Below are 21,102 nucleotides of genomic sequence, written 5' to 3' on the forward strand. Positions count from 1 at the left end.
AGCTACCCCATTCCTGGGCATATATCTGGAAAAGACAAACACTTTACTTTGAAAAGATTCATGCACCCCAATGTTCATAGCAGCACTCTTTACAATAGCCAAGACATGGAAGAAACTTAAGTGGTCACTAACAGATGAGTGATGTTCATAGCAGCTCTCTCTACAATAGCCAAGACATGGATGAAACTTAAGTGGTCACTAACAGATGAGTGGAAAAAGATGTGCTATATGTGTATACACAGTGGTGTATTACTCAACCAAAAAAAGAATGAAAATTTACTGATTGCAGCAACATGGATGGACCTAGAGAATATCATACTAAGCGAAGTAAGTCAGACAAAGACAAATATTATATAATATCTTTGCGGAATCTAAAAGATAATACAAATGAATCTATTTACAAAACGGAAACAGACTCACATACTTAGAAAACAAACGTTTACCAAAGGGGAAAGGGAGTAGGGGAGGGATAAATTAGGAGCATAGGATTAACATATACACTAATATATATAGATAAGTAATAAGGATTTACTGTATAACACAGGGAACAATATTCAATATCTTGTAATAACCTATAATGGAAAATAATCTGAAAAAATATATATATATAACGGAAACACTTTGTTGTGACCCGAAACTAACACAATATTGTAAATCAACTATACTTCAATTAAAAAAAAAGAGAGAGAGAAATCCACACTTAGGCACATTTGGACAAAACTTTCATACCACAAGATTAAGAGAAAAGAAAATGCTACCACATTCACTTTCTTCCCTTAAAAAAACATTTTTTTAAAAAAGAAAAGAAAAACTACCTAAAACAAACAAGTTAGAATATCAGACTTCTCACAACCCTTCTTTTTCTGCCACATGAAATTCCTGCAACAGTGAAGCAATGCTTTCAGAATGCTAAGGAATGAGGTTGAAATCCAATAGCACTTAACTCTGTTGTCACTCAGGAAAAGGCAATACAAAGATTCCAGTTCACAAGCACTCAGAAACGATGCCACCTATGTACCCTTTAAAAAAATTCCGTAAGATGGACTCTAACAAACTTTTGAACTGGTAAGCCATGGAATGAAATGATTGGTGGTGAGTGCTAAAATCAATTAAAATTGAGATCATTTTGACCAGTGGCAGTGTAGTTTATTTTTTAACATCTCCATCCTCTATATGACAAAATTAATTTTAGTAATATTAATTAAATAAAACAAATAATACTGGCCAGAAAAGAAATGTAGGCAGCAAAGATCGTTTATTAAATTTTGTATATATAATTATACTAGTAAAAAAATTACATTACAAAGAGAAATATGGATTAATACTTTTAAATTACAATGATGTGTGCTTTTTTGTCAAGAGGAAAAAACTTGTACCTACATATTGGTCGGTCATGGTAATGAATTAAAACATTACAATTTAACAATAATTGCAAAAGACTAACAAGGTTAAAAACAAGAAGAAAGTTCTATTTTAAAGATAATTTTAGGATTTAGTAAAACATTTCATGTATAAACTAAATTTCGCACTTGAAAATCAGAAATATTCACCTTGCAGTTTGCACTGTTTCACTCTTTTCTATTTTAAATACCAAAAGTTCAAATAGTCACAAACAATGACAGAAGTCAATCCATGTTCTGATTCTTTGTCTTTGCAATCACTGTGATATTTATGTCAAATCCATTGCTTAAACACAGGCATTTGTGATACCACAGGGGTGGAAACATAAACTCAGTCCGTAAAGTGAGTTGCAACAATCCTGAACCATTATAAAATTACCTGTGAAATGAGCTTGTGTGCGTGCCCATGGGTTGGAAGCCCAGCACATAACTGAGAATTCTTGTAATTAATGCCCATGGAGAATACAATGTTTACTAAAGGACAAGTAATAAAATGTGCTAAGTTGAAGTCTACATTAGTCTTATTAAAATTCAGTAACCTCAGCAATTGTTTAGGATTTTGGCCAAAGAGGTTTTCAGGGAGGAGTACTTTATCGCTGGTTGTTGACAGTTGCTGGAACATGGTGATAATACAGAGCAGACGACTTTGGGTTGGTTTCATTATGCTCCCACTGCCCTGCCCTTGGGCGACAGCTGGTTGTAATAACTCTGGTAAATCTGGGGGTAAAACTTAATGCCAGACCCCAGGTCTCTCTCTTGCAAATCATCCTCCAGAGAAAGGACTGTGGTTTAATCAGTTAGGATTATGCTCTCACTCCTTGTATCGGGAAGCCAGTACGGTGGTTTGAGCAAGTGAGGGGAATATTTTTTCTCGTAATGGACAGTGCAGGGCTGTAGAGCATCTCCGCACTGCCGTTGGTGATGCATGCTTTTTTGTGTTGACATCCTTCACTTCTGTCTTTTTCCCTTAAGCTCACAAAGTAGCTGCTAAACCTCAAGATCCTGCGCTGACATCCCCCTCAAGAGGCAACAGGAAAAGCATAGGCAAAATGCTCACAACTCATTCATCAGGTTTCTGTTTACCTCTCATTGGCCAGAACTTGTTATCCTAACTGCAAGAAAGGGTGGGAAATAAAGTTTTTCTTTTTGTTTTTAGCTGGGCGCATTGCCATCCCAAATAAAATTGGGGTTGTTTGGGGAGGGAAGAATGGATATCATTTAGGTAATCTGTCTGGAGATTAAGTGCTAGCTATTAAATTCTTTTCTTGCTGAAAAAGTACTGAAATAAACCTGGGGTATACTTGAATTTCGCATAGGGAGAAACCTGTGGTTAAGAACCACTATAATTTTAATACATAGTTCCAGTGCTATAGCAGGAGAAAGATCCATGCTATGTTCTGAATGCTTGTGTCCCTTCAAATTCATATGTTGAAATCCCAACCTCAAAGATGCCGGTATTAGGAGGTGGGGCCTTTGGGAGGTAATTAGGTCATGAGGGTGGAGCCTCCATGAGTGAAGGGATTAGTGCCCTTATAAAAGGCACCCAAGAGAGCTCCCTTGCCCCTTGCACCATGTGAGGACACAGGGAGAAGGTGCCTTCTATGAGGAAGCGGGCCCTAACCAGACTCCAAATCTGGGGGTGCCAAGATCTTGGACTTCCCCACCTCCAGAATGGTAAGAAACAAATTTCTGTCATTTAAAAGCTACTTGGGCTGTGGCATTTTATTATAATAGTCTGAATGGACCATCCATTGAAACAAATCATTTTTCGAGAGATGCTTAACTCTGTTGTAGTAGAGACTAGAATTGCTCTGGGTCACATTATTTCATGTTTCTACTTTTAAAAAACATATTTTAATACACTTTGTATTTTAATATTTTTCCACTTGTCACTTTCCTTTTTTGTGACCAAGAAAAAATAAAATATTATATTGCCATATTCAATCATTATGAATATAAGTTCTAGAGACTGTTAAAACCAGAAGCAGACTACTGAGAAGGTAAATATTGACACTTCTTTTTCTGTCCACTCATCTTTCAAGTTCTTGAATTTGCTAAGAGTTAAAAGCAGCTGTGGCCCTGGTAGTGCTATTTACTACTTGCCATTCACTTATGAGTCATTGGTCCTACCTGCAAAGCGACTCATGGGACGAAGGTAAGGAGAGAAGTAATGGTCGTTCTTTGGATGGTGTTTTTAATGCCAGAGCTCCCTAATATTGAGGATGTTCTTCAGTCTAGGGCTTTCCTTTTCAGTATTAAGCCCATGTTTTCTTGTTTTGCCCTCAGTGAGGTAAAGAACATATCTTTTGGTGAAAATCTGCATGGTCAGATATCTCTTCTTAATGTCTCCCACCTCGGAAAATGGCATGAAGGATGAATTCAGGAAAAATGATGCTAGAGGAAAAGCCTCACGGGCTGCAGCAATAGAGACTGAAAGAAGTTTCTGATTATAAAGACTTCCAAACTTCCAGGGAGGGAGCAGGCAGGGACAGAAAGTCTCCACCACCAAGCTCAAGAAACCGCCACTTGTTGGAGACAAATTTGTGGAGCTGAGAATGGTCTCTCTTAAAAAGACACTTTCAAAAACTCTGGGTGAGGGTCCCCATTTTGCTTTTATATGGAATTTAATGCTAGATAGATATACATATACAATACGTATACATATACACATACGTATGACATATATACATATATAGATATGTAGATATACATATACATATAAGATATACATATGTTGATATATTATAGACATGCATATCATGTACATATAGATATACATATATGTATAAGATATATACATACACATACATATATCAATATACATATATCAATACACATATACAAATAGATATAGATGTGGATATAATAGATATAGCAGAGTATGGTTACTCCAGTAAAGAGCTGGCTTTGAACACCCAGGCCTCCACTCCAGCTGATCTTCTCAAAGCTGGTGCCCATCACCTAGCACAGCCGTTTACACAACTGTATCCTAAAACACCCCTCTCATCAGATTCTTCCCAGCATAAGAACCAGCGGTGATAAAGTATGGTGCTTCATTAAGCGCTACCTCATTATACAGTGAATACTATGGGACCCTTAAAAAGAATGAGGTAGACCTTTAGCACTAACGGAGAAAGCCTGACACAGATGTAGACAATTGTGTTGTGAAGTGAACAAAGGAAGTTGCATAGCTGTGAAAAGAGACTTTTATTTGTTGTTTTTTTTTGTGGGGGAGAGGTCATTAGACTATGCGCAAAAACAATTCTAAGGGAATCTACATCAAAATATTACCTTTTTTTTCCTTTTAAGGAGGTCATGGGGAAACATTCTATTTTTTCTATCTTACATGCTTCTCTAATGTCCTTTGTTTTTAAACAAAAAAAGTACCTTTGAAAGCAGAAAAAAACCAGATGATATATATGCATACATACATTCATATTTTGTGTGTGACGTGTTTTCTAAAACTCACTTCCTTATAAGATCTGGCTCTGCCTTCATACCGCCCGCAGACCTTCAGCTTCACTCAGCCCTTTCCATGCCATGTTCATTTTCTCCTCCACTCCTTTACTCCTGTTATTCCTTCTGCTTGGAATGCCCTCCCCTGAGCCCTTCATTATTCTAAATTCTACTCACCTGTCCTTCAAGGATGGCTCAGATCAAATTCAAGGGTTTCCTTAAAACTCTTCCCCCAGCTCTCAGTTCATTCAGACTTCTTTCCTGGCCTTTTATAATGCCTTTCAAACTTCAGTGTGTATAAGAATCCCCTGGAGAGACTGTCAACCTCCTGTTTCCCCACCCCCAGAGATTCCAATGCAGTGTGCATTTCTAACGATACTCCCAAGTGATGTTGATGCTATAGGTTGTGGACCACATTTATATATATATAGACACTGGACTAGAACCCAACAATTTAAGACTCATTATATCGGTTGCCCCATTTATTTTATAAAACATGTATTTTTTTCTATAGATTGTCAGTTCCCTGTGATAGTAGGCACCTTGTTTTACATTCTTCTGTATCCTTTGCAGTTTGAGAGCCAAGAGATATTCACAACATATATGTTAACCTGAGGTCTGCAGGTATTCTCAGTAATTTAGACAGGGGTAGAGATTATGTAACAATTTGCACTATTATCAGCTCCAGAAAACTTTCTGGTCCTGGTTCTGCTTTTGAACGCATTTGGAATCCATGCATGTGACCATGTGACTTTACATAGATTAAGGGACAACAGATATGCCATCCTCAAGAGGACAGTTTCTTTATGGAGCCTCAGATTCTCTGAAAATGCAACTTTATAATAAGACTTTGTTTAATTTCCAAACTATTCTTATTTAGTGGAATCCTGAGGCTGGCTAATGCAACTTGACTATAATAGAGCAGTCCAAATTTAGGTGACTATAACTAAGTGTGAAAATTGCAAGGGTGCAATTGACTTCTAGCCTTAGTTTTTTTTTAAATTAATTAATTAATGAATTAATTTTATTGGCTGTGTTGGGTCTTTTTTTTGCTGTGCGCAGGCTTTCTTTTTAGTTGCGGTGAGTGGGGGCTACTCTTCGTTGTGATGCACGGGCTTCTCATGGCCGTGGCTTCTCTTGTTGTGGAGCACAGGCTCTAGGCGCGTGGGCTTCAGTAGTTGCAGCACATGGGCTCAATAGTTGTGGCTCACGGGCTCTAAAGCGCAGGCTCAATAGTTGTGGCGCACAGGCTTAGTTGCTCCGCAGCGTGTGGGATCTTCCTGGAGCAGGGATCAAACCCGTGTCCCCTGCATTGGCAGGCAGATTCTCATCCATTGCTCCACCTAGGAAGCCCTAGCCTTAGTTTTTAAAAGGAGTGATGGACTACATGGGCTTGGTCAGCCCACTGTCTGAATGCCTGATGCCACTCAATGCAAGTCAGGAGACACTAAGCTGGCCCCATATAGGCCAGCCTTGGTGGCCATCTCTGCAGAACAGCCCAAGCAACAGAATATACACCCATCTGTGCTGTTACTCTGCATCTGCCAAGGTCCACCCTTCTTTCTCCAACCAGCAGAGAAAGTCCCCTGTTTTCATGGGGACCAAGGACAATTGGAACAATCCCACCCAGCCATCTCTGTGCCAATATGTCTGGAGTGCTGAGAATCTCTAATCCTTGACTCCCCTCTTGGGCTATATACCCCATTCCCTTTCCCACTCAGTCTTGAGACAGGAGGCATCATTAAAGCTTGTGTGTGTTGATTTGTGCCTTGTGAATCTATATTACTGTGTAAAGGTCTACTCATCAGGGGAATAAGAATGTGCTTTTAGTTTTACCCCTGAAATTAGAAAATTAGTCTTTAATCTCATAGGAAAGGAGAACAGGCCTCCACACTGATATGGGAAAATACGGAGATATTGGTAATTCCCAAATGTAATAGTCATGGGAACCTCTCAGGGAACAAATTTTGGTTGAAAAATCGAAAATAGGCAAGCACTCAGGTCACAGACATTGCTCTGAGCACTGAGGATATAACGATATATAATACCAAAGTTATTTTTTAAATTAATTTATTTGTTTTTATTTATTTATTTTGGTTGCATTATGTCTTTGTTGCTGCAAGCAGGCTTTCTCTAGTTGCAGTGAGCGGGGGCTACTCTTCCTTGCGGTGCATGGGCTTCTTATTGCTTCTCATGGCTTCTCCTGTTGTGGAGCATAGACTCTAGGCGTGTGGGCTTCAGTAGTTGTGGCACATGGGCTCAGTAGTTGTGGTACACGGGCTTAGTTGCTCTGTGGCATGTGGGATCTTCCCGGACCAGGGATCGAACCTGTGTCCCCTCCATTGGCAGGCAGATTCTTAACCAGTGCACCACTAGGGAAGTCCCCCAGACATCCTTATTGCTTATGATTATTCTCACGACATTTACAGTCTCTCAAGGAGATAATTATAAATATATAAACCATTCAAATAAATGTAAAAGTTTAATTACAGTAAGTGCCATGAAAGAGGAGTATATGGTGTTATAAATGCTTGAAACAAAAGTTGTCAACCTAGAAAGGGTAGTAAGCGAAGACTTTCCTTAAGATCTGACTACTGAGCTGAGAGCTGGAGGATGAGTGAAGGGTACCAGGCAAAAAGTATACTAGGCAGAAAGATGTGCAAAGGCCCTGTGGCAGGAATGAGTAGGACATGATCAATCACTGAAAAAGGCCCCAGTGGCTGGAGCAAATACCTAGAAGCAGCATGATGCAAGATGTTGCTGGAGAGGAAGAAAGGGCCAGACCATGTCGGGTCTTATAGATAATATCAAGAATTCTTACAGGGAACAGGAAGCCACTGAGGTGTTTAATTAGATTTCTGTTTTGAAAGGGTTGCTCTGGCTGTTGTAGGGAGAATGAATTGGAAAGCCAGTAGTTCTGCTGGGAGACCAGCTAGGGGAGTATTACAGTCATCCAGTGGAGAAAAGACACAAGCTTGGTTTAGGGTTGGAACTGGGGACCTGAGAAATGGACAGCTCAGGCCGCTTCCCCGCTAAAACTATAAATAATGTGCAAGAGCCCCCTTATGAGATACGAGCCTCTACGGAAGCTGGGTGTCCGGGGCCTTTGTCATAAAGCTGGCTGATTATACAACACGGCAGTTTGAATCCAGGTGGCCATCCTAAGTTTGACATGCAAGTTCATGACAGACTTCAAAGGAATAAGGGGACAAGTGGCTTTTCTGGAGAAGTAGACCCCTGGAAGATGAGTGGAAGCAGCAAGCTTAAAGGGGAAACTGCTCGGGGTGTCATCTGCTTTATTTCTCACTGAGTGCTGCTGTTTCCAACGACAAGTTCCCCAAAACCCAAAGGGCCAAAAACCAGTAAGAGGAAGTGGGGGAAATCACCTTCAAATAAAAAAGACAAAGACATTTCCTCATTTTTGAAAACCAGAGTCCTGAGCAGTGGGGGTCCACACCCAGTTTTTGTGAAGGTCATTTTGCAGTATGGTGACTTCTGGCTTTATTGTCGGCATCTCTAAAGACAGTCCCCAGAAATAAAGGGGCCAAGAAGGGGCTGTTTTAGAACCATTAGCGGGCCCCCTTTCCCACAGCCCCATTAGTGGGCCTTATTAAACCAACTCAGACAAAAAGCAAAGATGCCCTAGTTAATGGAGAGTCTCCGATAATTACTCTGCTCAGCCGCTTCTTTTCGGGTCTGAATGGCCTTTAAATAATGTTTCTCTTGCTGTGGTCACAGACAATGACCTAGCAATCCGCTTTAAGCGGTGCCAATCCCATTAGCTGAAGAATAGCAAACTCTGTGTGTGTCTCTGTGCCAATGAGTGAGTGTGTACGTGTGTGTGTGTGTGTGTGTGTGTGTGTTGAGGAGCTCAGCTTATGGTAGAGATCAGATTTAAATGTTGCTTTCTTCCTCTTTTTCTCCCTTCCTTTATAAACCCATCCCTCCCAGGAATCAAAGGTATCACTGTGTTTACTGGGTCACCTATTGGGTGAAAATCTATTCCTGAAAGTGGCAAGGGACCCCCTCAAATGCTTGTAGAAGGTGCCTCTCATTCTTATTTACTAAGCACTTCTCTGTAGGATGTGATTTTCAACTTATCTCTGCCCTCTAAAACCTTCAAGTCCCTAACCACAATCATGCAAAGAATATAGCCACACCAATACATGTCTACTGTTCAAAGCTGAAAAGCTTCATAAATGTGGAAGAAAAAGAGTAGGAGACCAAAGTAGCAGGAGGAAACATCGAGATCCTTGGAATATTTTCCCCAGTGGCCCTCTCTCTTGATGCTTGCAACTCTTTTTTCTAATAATTAGGCTATGTTGACAAATAATTAATCTGTCAATCTAAGAAAGAAATGCAAAATTTTCTTTGAGCCAAATTTGAGGATTATAACCTGGGAAGAGTATCTCAAGAAAGTTCTGAGAACTGTTCCACCATTAGAAGGCACAATTACATAAGTTTTTTGAGACCGGGCTGTATTATTGACAGTTTACATAATCCAGATTTAAGCATCACTGTGGTGGGTCATGTGACCCCTTACAAGATCGGGAAGGAATGTTATCTTTAAGGAGTAGTCTCGTTGGTGCTGGGAGAATGTCGCTCTTTATGGTTGAGCAGGTATTCATGCAGGTGGGGGAGGGGAGGTCGACACATAAAGCAGATACACGGTGCACGGTAGGGGAGAGGAGAGGCCAAAGGGCAGAGAAGAATTTTTTATGTTTAAATTTTTCTTGTCTTGACCTAAAATATGAATGCTATTTCACAACTATGTAGTTATATTTAAAAACAAATTATATCTCGGGCAGAGAATGTAGAAAAAGGGCAAACAATTTATTTGGGAAGGGTCAGTTGCTCCAACGTGAAAGGGTGAATGAGTCCAGTCATGAACAACTTCGTAGTAAAAATGTTTAAAGCAACATTCAGATACACTGAAGGGAGTCAAGTCTGGCTGGAACCTGCTCTTGCCCATCTTTGTCTGGAGGACTTTTTCAGGGGTTCCAGAATGGTCTAATTCAACAGTTTTTGAACAGAGTGTGAAAACAGGCCAGAATAATAAAGTGGGATGACTCCAGTTACACAAATACATGGGAGTGAGTTATGTGCAGCTCAGTGAGTCTCCCACAGCATTCCCAACACACACACCCACACACACCCCCACACCTCACCCCTCACACACACATTTGACAACTTCTAGGAAAAATAATTACACTGCAGCCAACAGGATAAAAGCTAGTTTCTGATTCTGGATTCTAGAAAGACACCATAGGCCGGGAAATAGTCTACTGGGTAAAAGTAAGAGGATGTTCCATTCCATTCTCGTTCTTTTTAACATCTACCTTTCATTTTAGTGACTGTGAATAGCTTATGTATAGGGTTCCTTCCGTATAATTTAATTTCTGATATTATTTACTTTCAAAAGCGTGAATTTACAAACAGCTATCAATCTGAGAGATGTTGGTTTCTTGTACATGCACCATTAACAATCTACCTGTTGGGTAACAACTTTCATTTGCATAATAATTAGTTAAAATGTGTGAAATAAGGACTCCTTCTGCAGGAACTGAAGACAGTGTTTTGGGCCTTGGGGCTCTTTTTTATCAGTGATTCCCATTCTGGTGAAAAGGACTGAATAGTGTGAAAGTTCATTTGGGTGTGTGGGGAAGGAGGGTGAACTTTTAGAACAGATAAGAAAGGAAAAGAGGATCCAGCTCTTAGGGATAGGCTTGAAACTTGCATTAGATTTAAAAAAAAAAAAAAAAAACAACCTTCTTAAAAAGTACTCTTAAAACCAGATTGAATTCTGGAACTTAGTAGTCTTCGATATTACAAATATAAAATTTTCATTAGATCTTACTATGGACTCTCATGGTGTTTGGTGCTGTGAGTTCTAACAAGTATAATAAATACCATCCACGATCCTAGACTTTGTGGCTAGGATCATAATTCAGAGGTCCCGATCCCCAATCCAGTGCCTTTTCCAGTACAGCAAAGCCTCTCTTATGACATGATTACTTTCTCCTAATCCCATGAGGACTAAAGATGGAATACTGCATGAGAAGGGTTGATCCCCAGTAGAACTACCAAGTACTATCCTTAGATCTGGGCGGCTGGGCTGCTGCCCTATACTCTGTGGTTCAGGTCCTCCTCTGACTGCATCTCTCTCTGGCCAGGAGAGTGACTGCTTGGAGCCCCCTCCTCCTAGACCAGGTTCCTGGAGCCTCAGAATTCCCTGAACCAAAGCCAGGAGTCTGTCTCCCTGGACACACAGGCTTTTTCCCCAGGGCTTGCCTGCCTAGGGGCTAATCCAGCTGCAAGTGTGTCTTCAAAAGCGTGAGGCGTGATTACAGCTGGGGAAGCAATAAATGGAGTTAGAAAAGGCAGCTGAGATGTCTGCATGCACACATGTAGGGCTTTGTGGTGCAGGACAGGGTCCGGGCTGGGAAGCTGAGGGCATCCTCTGTTTTCTTGCCCTGGCTCTTGTAAATGTCAGGATACACCTGCTCAGCAATCGGGTCCGGTGAAATGAACTTTGCATGTAAGTATATGTGTGTGTGTATAAAATTTTTTGACACTACTCTGCAGTGTAACATCTTCACATGTAGCTCCATGCAATAACAGCCCACTTATTGGGGACCTAATATTGCCAAGCACCAATACAAGCTCTTACAGTGAAGTAACTTACTCTAACAATACTTTGAGGTCCTATTATTACAATTATTACATTATTATCATCACCGCCCCCCATTTTATCCCTGGGGAAACTAAGGCATAGAGAAGTAAAATAATTTGTGCAAGGCCTGAGGATTAATAAGGGCCAGAGCCAGGGTTCTAATTACAAGGCAATGCAGCTTCTATTCAGTCTCCTCTGCTTTTCTTTTTTTTTTAATTAATTTATTTATTTTTAGGTTGCATTGGGTCTTGGTTGCTGCGCGTGGGCTTTCTCTAGTTGTGGCGAGTGTGGGCTACTCTTCCTTGCGGTGTGTGGGCTTCTCATTGCAGCGACTTCTCTTGTTGCAGAGCACGGGTTTTGGGCATGCAGGCTTCAGTAGTTGTGGCACGTGGGCTCAGTAGTTGTGGCTCGCGGGCTCTAGAGCACAGGCTCAGTAGCTGTGGCGCACAGGCTTAGTTGTTCCGCAGCATATGGGATCTTCCTGGCCCAGGGATGGAACCCGTGTTCCCTGCATTGGCAGGTGGAGTCTCAACCACTGCGCCACCAGGGAAGTCCTCCTCTGCTTTTCTATCACAACTCTACTTATCCTTCAAGGTAGGCTCAAGCCTACCTTACTTTTCTGTAGAGGCCTGTCTGAGTGGCTCCATCCTCCCTCCCTTTCTGAACTTCTGGAGTTTCTTTTGCCTTTATCACTCTCTGGGTATTTACTGTTTGGGACCGCTGGACATCTTTCCATCTAGAGGGGAAAGATGACTAGACTCTTGACTGACAGTTAGTTGAGTAGACAGGTGATGTATTTTCCAGAACAAGTATGGTGGACTCTGTGTTGGGCTGCCCAGATCCTCCATCAAAAAATAAATAAATTAAAAAAAAAAAAAAAAAGACTCATTGCCCCAGCTGCCGGGAGTGGTGTCAGCAGATTGCCTGCAGTGGTCAGACCCTTCAGGGACGGCATCAACTGCAGAGGGCCACCTTGACCAAGGCCACGCTGCCTCTCAGAAATAGCCCACATCCATTGACTGATGGATGTGGACGTGGAACGCGCTGGCCATCTTGGTCAGTGGTCTGCTGGCTCTTGAGGCCTGACTGTGCACATCTCCAATTCCATGTTCAGCAATAGGACAGCCAGAGCTTGAAATTAGGCATGGTGTGGTATTTACACCCTGGAAACTGGCAAACACTAACAAATCAGGACTTTTGTTTTTTCTGCGTCAATGTGCCAGTGCACCACTTGTTCTTGGCCCATATCAGGACTGTTGGGAAGCCTCTGACAGGCCACTCTGTCTCGGAGGTCTTCGTGGGGGGCGGGGCGGGGCGGCTGCTGGGCCACACAACCTCCCTCTCCCGCTGCACAGTGTAGCGCTCGTTGCCCCCACATACACATGCTGACCCCACGGCATCCCTGCACGCTGAACTCTCTCTGAGCCTGATTCCTGGGACCTCAACCTACAACTCTTCGTGTTGTTAAAGTTTACCTAACTTTGCAGATCGCTTGGGCATTTTATCAGGAGTGCTAGGTTTTCCCAGAGGGAAGTTGAGAGTATATCATACAAAAAGGTTCTGTCCCGCATCAAGATTGAATAAATTTTGGGACTTCCCTGGTGGCGCAGTGGTGAAGAATCCGCCTGCCAATGCAGGGGACGCAGGTTCGAGCCCTGGTCCGGGGAAGATCCCAGATGCCAAGGAGCAACTGCGCCCGTGCGCCACGACTACTGAGCCTGTGCTCTGGATCCCGTAAGCCACAACTGGCTGAGCTTGCGTGTGGCACCTGCTGAGGCCTGCATGCCTGGAGCTGGTTCTCCGCAGCCGGAGAGGCCACCAAGGTGAGAAGCCCATGCAGCTCGATGAGAGTGGCCCCCCGCTCGCAGCAACTGGGGAGGGTCTGTGGGCAGCAGGGAAGACCCAACACAGCCAATAAATAAATTAAAAAAAAAGATTGGAAAAGTTTTCCTTTTACAAGGTTTTAACTTTCTGGACTACTCTATCAGCAGGTAAGCTCTTAATGGAGGCCCCTGATTAGTACTAACCATCATAGAAGCCACCAGGAGCCCATGAATCCCCCACCCAGAGAACAATGAATTCCTGTAGTACAATGAATAAAATGAACCACATTCAGATTGCCCAATTAAAGAAGTTTTTCTGTAAGATTCTATCACTTATTCTTGATCTTTCTGATTAAAAAAAGACAAAGTATGTGGTAGTAGAGTGGGGACTTATTGAATATTTTTCTATGTTGAAGGCTTTTCACTTTTTTTTTTTTTCTGTTTACCTATTTGTAGAAGTGATAGCAAAAGACTCAAAAACATATGTGGCCTGGCCATCAACTAATCAGAAAGAATCCTGCCTTTAATGGAAAACAAGGATCAGGCATCAATCCTTTGGGTGTTGAATCTTAGGACAGGTGGGGAGGGAATTCCTTGGAAAGAGCCTTGGGACACTTAGGAAGCTTAGGGACAGAAGCTAGTTACCAGCCTGTATGCAACTGTTTCAATATTTTAACAAAGCGATGGCCTTGTGGGTGCCTCCCAGCTGAATAGCAAGCTTGTTTGTACTTTTAAGCAGCTCCATTTATGACTTTAGTATTCTATATCTCAAATGCTTTTAATTTACCTAACGAGACAAATTACATTATATTGCTCTCAATGAATATCCTAATCATTTTTTTTTTTTTTGGCTGCATTGGGTCTTCATTGCTGTGCACAGGCTTTCTCTAGTTGTGGTGAGTGGGGGTTTCTCTTCGTTGTGGTGCAGGGCTTCTCTTGCTGTGGGGCATGGGCTCTAGGCCTGTGGGCTCAGTAGTTTTGGCATGTGGGCTCAGTAGTTGTGGCATACAGGCTTAGTTGCTCCAAGGCACGTGGGATCTTCCCCGCCCAGGGATCAAACCCGCGTCCCCTGCATTGGCAGGTGGATTCTTAACTACTGTGCCACCAGGAAAGTCCGATCCTAATTATTTTTACTTGGGCATATTTGTGCACATGGGGTGAGGTATACTTGGCTTGCAAATTCTAGGCTATAAACAGCACCAACATTTTTGATGAGGTTTTTGTTTTACTTCTTGGACGACAGTATTACTTTATTGAATCCTGGCTTGACCATTACTTTATAAAGGAAAGCTAAGAGGAAAAAAAATTTAATGAAGGGATGCAATAATAAAATCTCCTTACGTGTTATTTGGTATTTCACTTTGTTTTAACGCACATTTATTAAGATCATTTAGTACGTACCATAAGTGTTGTGGGAAACGTGAAGATGAATAAGGCAAACTCCCTGCCCTTCAGGACGTGCAGAGGGGATATAATGGGAGAGCCTGTAGCAGGATAATGGGAATGAATGGAAGAGTATCCAGGAGTGGTTAAAAAAAAAAAATGAGTTTGGAGTATAGAGTGGGAGGAAGGAAGTACTCTGGAGATAAGTCTGGAAAGGTGGCGTGTTAGGGTGCTAACCGTTGTAAATGACAGAGACCAACGCAGACTACCTTGAGCAAACAGGGATTCAGTTGGCAGTATAACGGCACGGCCTAGAAGGTATACATAGGTGGCCCTATGCATTTAGGGTAATAATGATGTGTCAATGTAGCTCATTAATTGTAACAAATGTACCAGCCCTAGTGCAGGATGTTGATAGTAGGGGAGGTTGTGCATGTGTTGTGGCTGTGGGTATCGAGGAACTCTGTACTTTCTGCTTAGTTTTGCTCTGAACCCAAAACCGCTCTACAAAATAAAATCTATTGAAAAAAAAAACAAACCCAAAAAGAACAGCAGCTGGGGCTGCTGTTAGCAGCCAGCCTTTTAAAATTTTATTATTTTTTAATTGAAGTATAGTTGATTTACAATGTTGTGCCAATCTCTGCTGTACAGGAAAATGACTCAGCTATACATATATTGGCATTCTTTTGCAGCAGCCGTTTCAATGGAGACATGAATTTAGATATTTAAATTTAAAGGATCAAAATGACCCCTACTGACCAAATGGAGGCTTGAGAGCCAGCAGGTGCCCAGCTGAGGTTGTTCTCAGCCTTTGAATTCTCATCCCTTTTCTGAGATCACCCCCTTGTTTCAGTGCTGAGGATCTGTAGTAGTGATAATGAGTAAACCTAGTTATTCTGTAAATGTGGCTTTTTAAGGCATTTTATGTGCCAGACCCTGTGCTTAATGCACAGTGGGAAAAAAATAACAAAGCATCAGCCGTGCCCTCCAGCTTCATAGACTGGTATAGTTTTCCTCAAAGAGTAGTCCAATGATCACTTACATTGGGAAACTTGCAGGCACTTGTTAAAATCACAGAATTCAGGACCTTACTGTAGACTTTCAGAATAGATTTTTATCTATAGATGTATGGTCAGGCCATTCAAGATGGCTGTTCTCTTGCTCTCTGTACACTACCTGCTGGACCAGGGCCTGCTTCACCTATGCCCTACTCTTGTGACTGACCTTCCTACATACTTGCCCCAGGCCCCAGCTGGTGGTTGTTCTTATCAAAGGGGCAGTGAGAGGCGTGCCCCTCTGCTGGTTTCCCTGGTAACCCATGAGCCAGTCACATCAATTCCCCCATAACTGGCACTCTCCCCCCCAACTCCCCACCCCCACCCCCCAGTAAAGACTGCCACTATGTCCTGCCTGCTGTCCAAGTGTCACTTCAGGATCTTGCTTCAGACATGTAAGATTCCCCCATCCATTAAACCACTGATGTCTGTTGCTGATTCCACGCTTTCCTTGGTCCTAAAACTGGGCAAGTGCAGGCCTTGTAGCCCTGTGGGGGTGCAGCCCAACAATGGGTGTGTGACCCAGGAATCTGCATTTTTAACAAGCATTCAAGAGCCTTGACACTCCAAAGGCGGCATCACGTGGGAGTTCACTAGAGGTGCAAAGGCCCCACCATAGACCTCTTGAATCGTGACCTTCATTTTAACAGGATCTCCATGCATTAAAGTTTGAGAAGTGCTGTTCCAGAAGATTCTGCTACATGATGAAGTTTGAGAATCAACGGCCTGAGAAGACTAATGAGTATTTGGATGAATTTGGCACAATGTGATGAGTGCATTTATAGAGGAACATGTGAGTTCCTCTGGGCATGGCTAAAAGGATCAGGTTCCTCTGTCGGAGATTTCCAGGAGAGGTGTGATGACACTTGCTTCTTAAAGAGCAAGGAGTTGGCCAGGCTAAAGGGATGGGGCAGAGGTGAGAGCTCTCTTCAGAGGAAACCAAGTGTCAAAAGTCCTGAGGCAAAAGAGAACACTGCATGTTTAGGGAAAAAGAGGTATCTCAAATTGCAGTAGAAGTTTTTAAACAAACTTATTTAAACTCTAAACACCAACCAAAGGAGATATTTTTTTAAAGATTCAATGGTTAAAGATTTTCTTCTTAATCTTCAGGGAATGCGGGAATCAGAGTTTTCGATTCCTATCATGTCACTTTTTCTGGCTTCCTTTGACAATTTTTTTTTTTTTGCATCCATTTCTTCATTCATTCAAACATATATACATTTCTCACTGTGCTTTTGAATCTATTATGTGGTGGTGAGTGAAAGCCAAATAGTTCCTGCCTTCAGGGAGTTTATAGGTGAAGCTGGGGTGGGGGTGGAGAAGACAAAACAGGTAATTTAAGAAACGTGGAACTATAAATCGAGAAAATGGCTGTGCTATGATAGAGAGTAAAGCAGGAAACGTCAAGGAAGGGCTTCCAGCCAGAGCACCCTATCCTCTTGCAAAGTGGCCATAATCACTGGGGGGGGGGGGGGGGGGGGGGGGGAGGGGTGTTTCAGGAAGGAGCGCTCAGGTCACACATACACACACGCTTTCTATTTTGCTGGGAATCCGAATGAGGGTTGAAAGAAGACCCCACCCCTCAAAGCCATCCTCTTTCAACCTGCGGGCTACAACATGCAAGGGCAGTGAAAATTGATTTTCATCGCAGCTCCAAACCTGAAATGTGAAGCAATCTCTAGGTTCTTCTAGTCCTATTTTCAGAAAGAACTAAATCACTCCGAGTAATTCTCTTAGACAAGGGAGCTGCTAAAAACAAGTCTGGTTCCTCATATGTTCCAAGTGAAATTTTCCAATTGCAAACATCCATTTGGGCGTTGGGAGGAGCAGTAGGAGACTCTGCAGCACGTTTCATTGTTTCCAAAAAGTGTGTGATGAAAACTGTATGTAAGAAAACAAAGAAATAAGGAGGCCAGGAGGGTGCGGTCAGGCCCTGCCTGGCGCTTGGGTCCCTAGGGCAGGAAAGACGAGTCCTTGCGGCTTGGAACCTTGTGTGTCCGAGTCTCGCTTCCCGGCTGCTGGAAGGAAGCATTTAAGTGTGGGACCGCAAGAAGCGCTTGTAAACAGAGCCGGGCCTGGATGGTCGGTGGTGAAACCTGCCGTCACCGTGTGGCGGGCGGGCTGCTGAAGCCGAACCCCAGCCAGGAGTAAGCTGCAGGCCCCGCAGGTGAAGGGAGAGAAGCAGCCGGCGGCCAGGTGAGCATCTGCCTGCTTATGCACTGCCTGGTTGGCCACTGGGGGAAGGGTGTGGGGATGACAGCATTGTAAAGAGCCAAGAAGCTCCCTCGGGTAGCGGTGATTTAGCTGTTTCTTCCATGCTCTGGTTTTTTATGTCATCCGGGAAACTTCACAGCAATACAGTGGATAATAGGTGAGGGGAGATTATATGATGCTTTGTCTGTTTATTTTTATGAATCACGTATATAAGTAGAAAGCAGTTGAAATAGCTGGTCCTGTTTTGTGCGTTGTTTTTAGTCCTCCCCCGCCCCTCCTGGGTCCTAGACACCAAGCCTCAGCAGAGCTTTTAACTCAGGTCTAACTGGGGCTCCCAGATTACAACGATTGTCCCTTCTGTTGACCTTGCTCATTTTTAGTGTATAGTAAATGACACCATGTGACTGCTGAGAAGCATCATTTGGTCTTCTATGAAAGGGTTACTAAGCTAAAAGATCGAGATGAGGACATTTTAGACCCACTCCTAAAATAAAATAAGTTACTGCTGAGATATACAAATGAATGACACATGGAGACTGGCCTAGATTTATAGCTTGCAAAGCAGGACAGATTTGAATTGACCAGGTTAAACTGAGATTGAGCTATGCTGTTGTAAACTCATTTGGAAGTTTTTTTTCTTCTTGCAAAAGAGAAATACGTGGGGTTTTTTCCTTTAATGTTTTAATTTCAGTAGTTAGTAAATTGCAATTTATATTCATTCATGAGATACTTTATTATAAAATACCACACGTAAGTATAATTGGTTCACTTTAACATACCAGGCAATTTTTGTATCATTAACCTCAAAAAAAATGCCTTAACCAAAATTGGGCTGAAAGATCAGTAGGCATGTGTCACCTTGGTCACATAGTCTAACTTTCAGTTACTAGAAGAATATTTTATTAGATTGCACATAGGGAAGTGTTTTAAAGTCATGAACATCAGGGAAATAATAGTAATGCCTGATGAGTTTGCCTTTCAGTGAGTATTTTCACAATGTAATAGTTCATAGCAAGAACTATAAAGCCATTCTGTGTTTGAATTCCTGCTTGGTCACTTCCTATTGTGTAACCTTGGGCAGTTATTTGCTATGTTTCTTAATCTGTAGTATGGGAATCATAGCAGTACTGCTCTCATAGGGTTGTTATGAGGATTAAATAAGTTAATATTTTTAAAGTTCTTAGAACAGTGCATGTAGTAATTGTGATATACATTTGTTAATAAATACATAAAATATATACCAATGTTGAAAGTAAAATGGTGGTTGCCAGGAGCTGGGGGAGGGGCGAAATGGAGAGTTGTTCAGTGGGCATAGAGTTTCAGTTTTGCAAGGTGAAGAGTTCTAAAGATAAGTTGCAAAACACTGTGAATGTACTTAATGGTATGGAACTGTACACTTAAAAATAGTTAAGATAGTAAATTTTATATAATGTACTTTTTCCCACAGTTAAATCTTTTTAAAATACCAGTATTAGCAAAGTTATGTACAATCATTCCTCTGCATACAAGGGGAATTGGTTGAAAGACCCCCCTCAGATATCAAAATTCAAGAATGCTCAAGTCCCTTATGTAAAATGGCGTAGTGCTTGCATATAACCTACGCACATCCTCTGGTATAATTTAAATCATCTCTAGATTACTTATAATACCTCATATAATGTAAATTCTATGTAAATAGTTGTAAATTCAATGTAAATGATATGTAAATAGTTGCCTGGCACCCAGCAAATTCAAGGTTTGCTTTTGGAACTTTCTGGAGTTTTTTCCCCAAATATTTTCGATCTGGGTTGGTTAAATTTGCAGATGTGGAACCCAAGGGTATGGAGGACGGACTGTGTTCAGAGTCTTTATTAGCACATAGCAGCCCCATCCACAGTTATCTTTGCCATTGTGAAAGTGCAACTTCTGACAGTCATCAGTAGGATTCACTTTTTTGGTAAATTGATGCAATTAAGATATCTTAAAGAGCACAAACAAATGATAAGAAACAACACCTAAGACAGTTCTGAAAGTGCCCCTCCACCAAGATCGCATGCCCTAATCCCCAGAACCTGTAAGCATGATGCAGTATTGCTCCCGTGATCATGTGATGTTATGTGGCACAGTTGAATTTAAATAGAGAAATTAGCTAGTGGGCCAGATCTAGTGAAAGGGACCTATAAGAGAGGAGAGCCTTCTCTGGCTGGGGAAATCAGAGAGATCTGAAGCCTGGGAAGGACTGAACATGCTGTTGCTGATTTGAAGAGGGATGGGACACTTGAGAAGGAATGGGGGCAGCCTTGAGAAATGTGGGAGCCCTAGATTTCCTGAGGGTGACCCAGCGTGGAAACTGGAACCTCAGACCGAGGGCCAACAGAGCTCAGAACTGGATTCTTTACCAGAGCCTTTAGTTAAGAACACAGCCTAGGCAATGCCTTGATTTCAGCCTTGTGAAAGAGAGCCTGAGCAGAGAACCCAGCCAACCCTACCTAGACTCTGATCTTCAGAATTCTGAAGTAAGAAGTGGGTGTTGTTTTAAGGTACTGTTTTTGTGGGAATTTGTTACACAGCAATAGAAAACTAAGAAGACAGGAACGGCCGACCCATGCAAGAGAAAACTAAAACTAAGAAGACAGGAACGGACGACCCATGCAAGAGAAAACTAAGTGGCTAATAGTCATATGAAAATGCTTTCTCTTTCCACTAATCAAAGAAAGGAAATTGAAACAACAGCAAGGGACTGTTTTTTCAGCGCTCAAATTTACATAGATTTTTAAAAATTCTAATTCTCCACAATCAGTTAGTGTGCAGTGGAGCAGACACTCTCAGATGCTGTGAGGGGTGCGCAGATGTTAAACCTTTCTGAAAAACTCATTAGCTGAATGTATGAAAAGTCTCACTAATGTGTCCACTCCTTGATCCAGTAGTTCCACTTCTAGCGGTCTGTCCAAAGGAACTTATGAGAAATATTTTAAAAGTTAATGTTCACAGTTGCTTACTATGGCTTTGGTTGGAAAAGTCAGATATTGGCAATAGTCTAAATGCCCAACAAGAGGGGAACTGTTTAAATAAATTATGGTATTGTCAAAAGACATAGTGTTATACAAATTTTTAAAAGG

The 21,102-nt window shown here is 41.9% G+C and overlaps 1 protein-coding gene across 4 annotated transcripts in view; it reads left to right on the plus strand.

Annotated features, from left to right (window-relative positions):
* The first annotated feature begins 2,947 nt into the window (after positions 1–2,947).
* PLEKHM3 (pleckstrin homology domain containing M3) overlaps positions 2,948–21,102 on the plus strand; it is a 198,023-nt gene continuing 179,868 nt past the window's right edge. For 3 of the 4 annotated variants that reach the window (XR_009055126.1, XM_057745974.1, XM_057745976.1), the window contains exon 1: positions 17,842–17,986. The gene's annotated coding sequence lies outside the window, so the exon portion shown is untranslated. Of the gene's footprint in view, positions 3,075–17,841; positions 17,987–21,102 lie in introns of those variants that run through there. The other variant, XM_057745975.1, reaches the window with a different exon arrangement.

Source organism: Hippopotamus amphibius, chromosome 8 (genome assembly GCF_030028045.1).
Source record: "Hippopotamus amphibius kiboko isolate mHipAmp2 chromosome 8, mHipAmp2.hap2, whole genome shotgun sequence".
Taxonomy (NCBI): Eukaryota; Metazoa; Chordata; class Mammalia; order Artiodactyla; family Hippopotamidae; genus Hippopotamus; species Hippopotamus amphibius.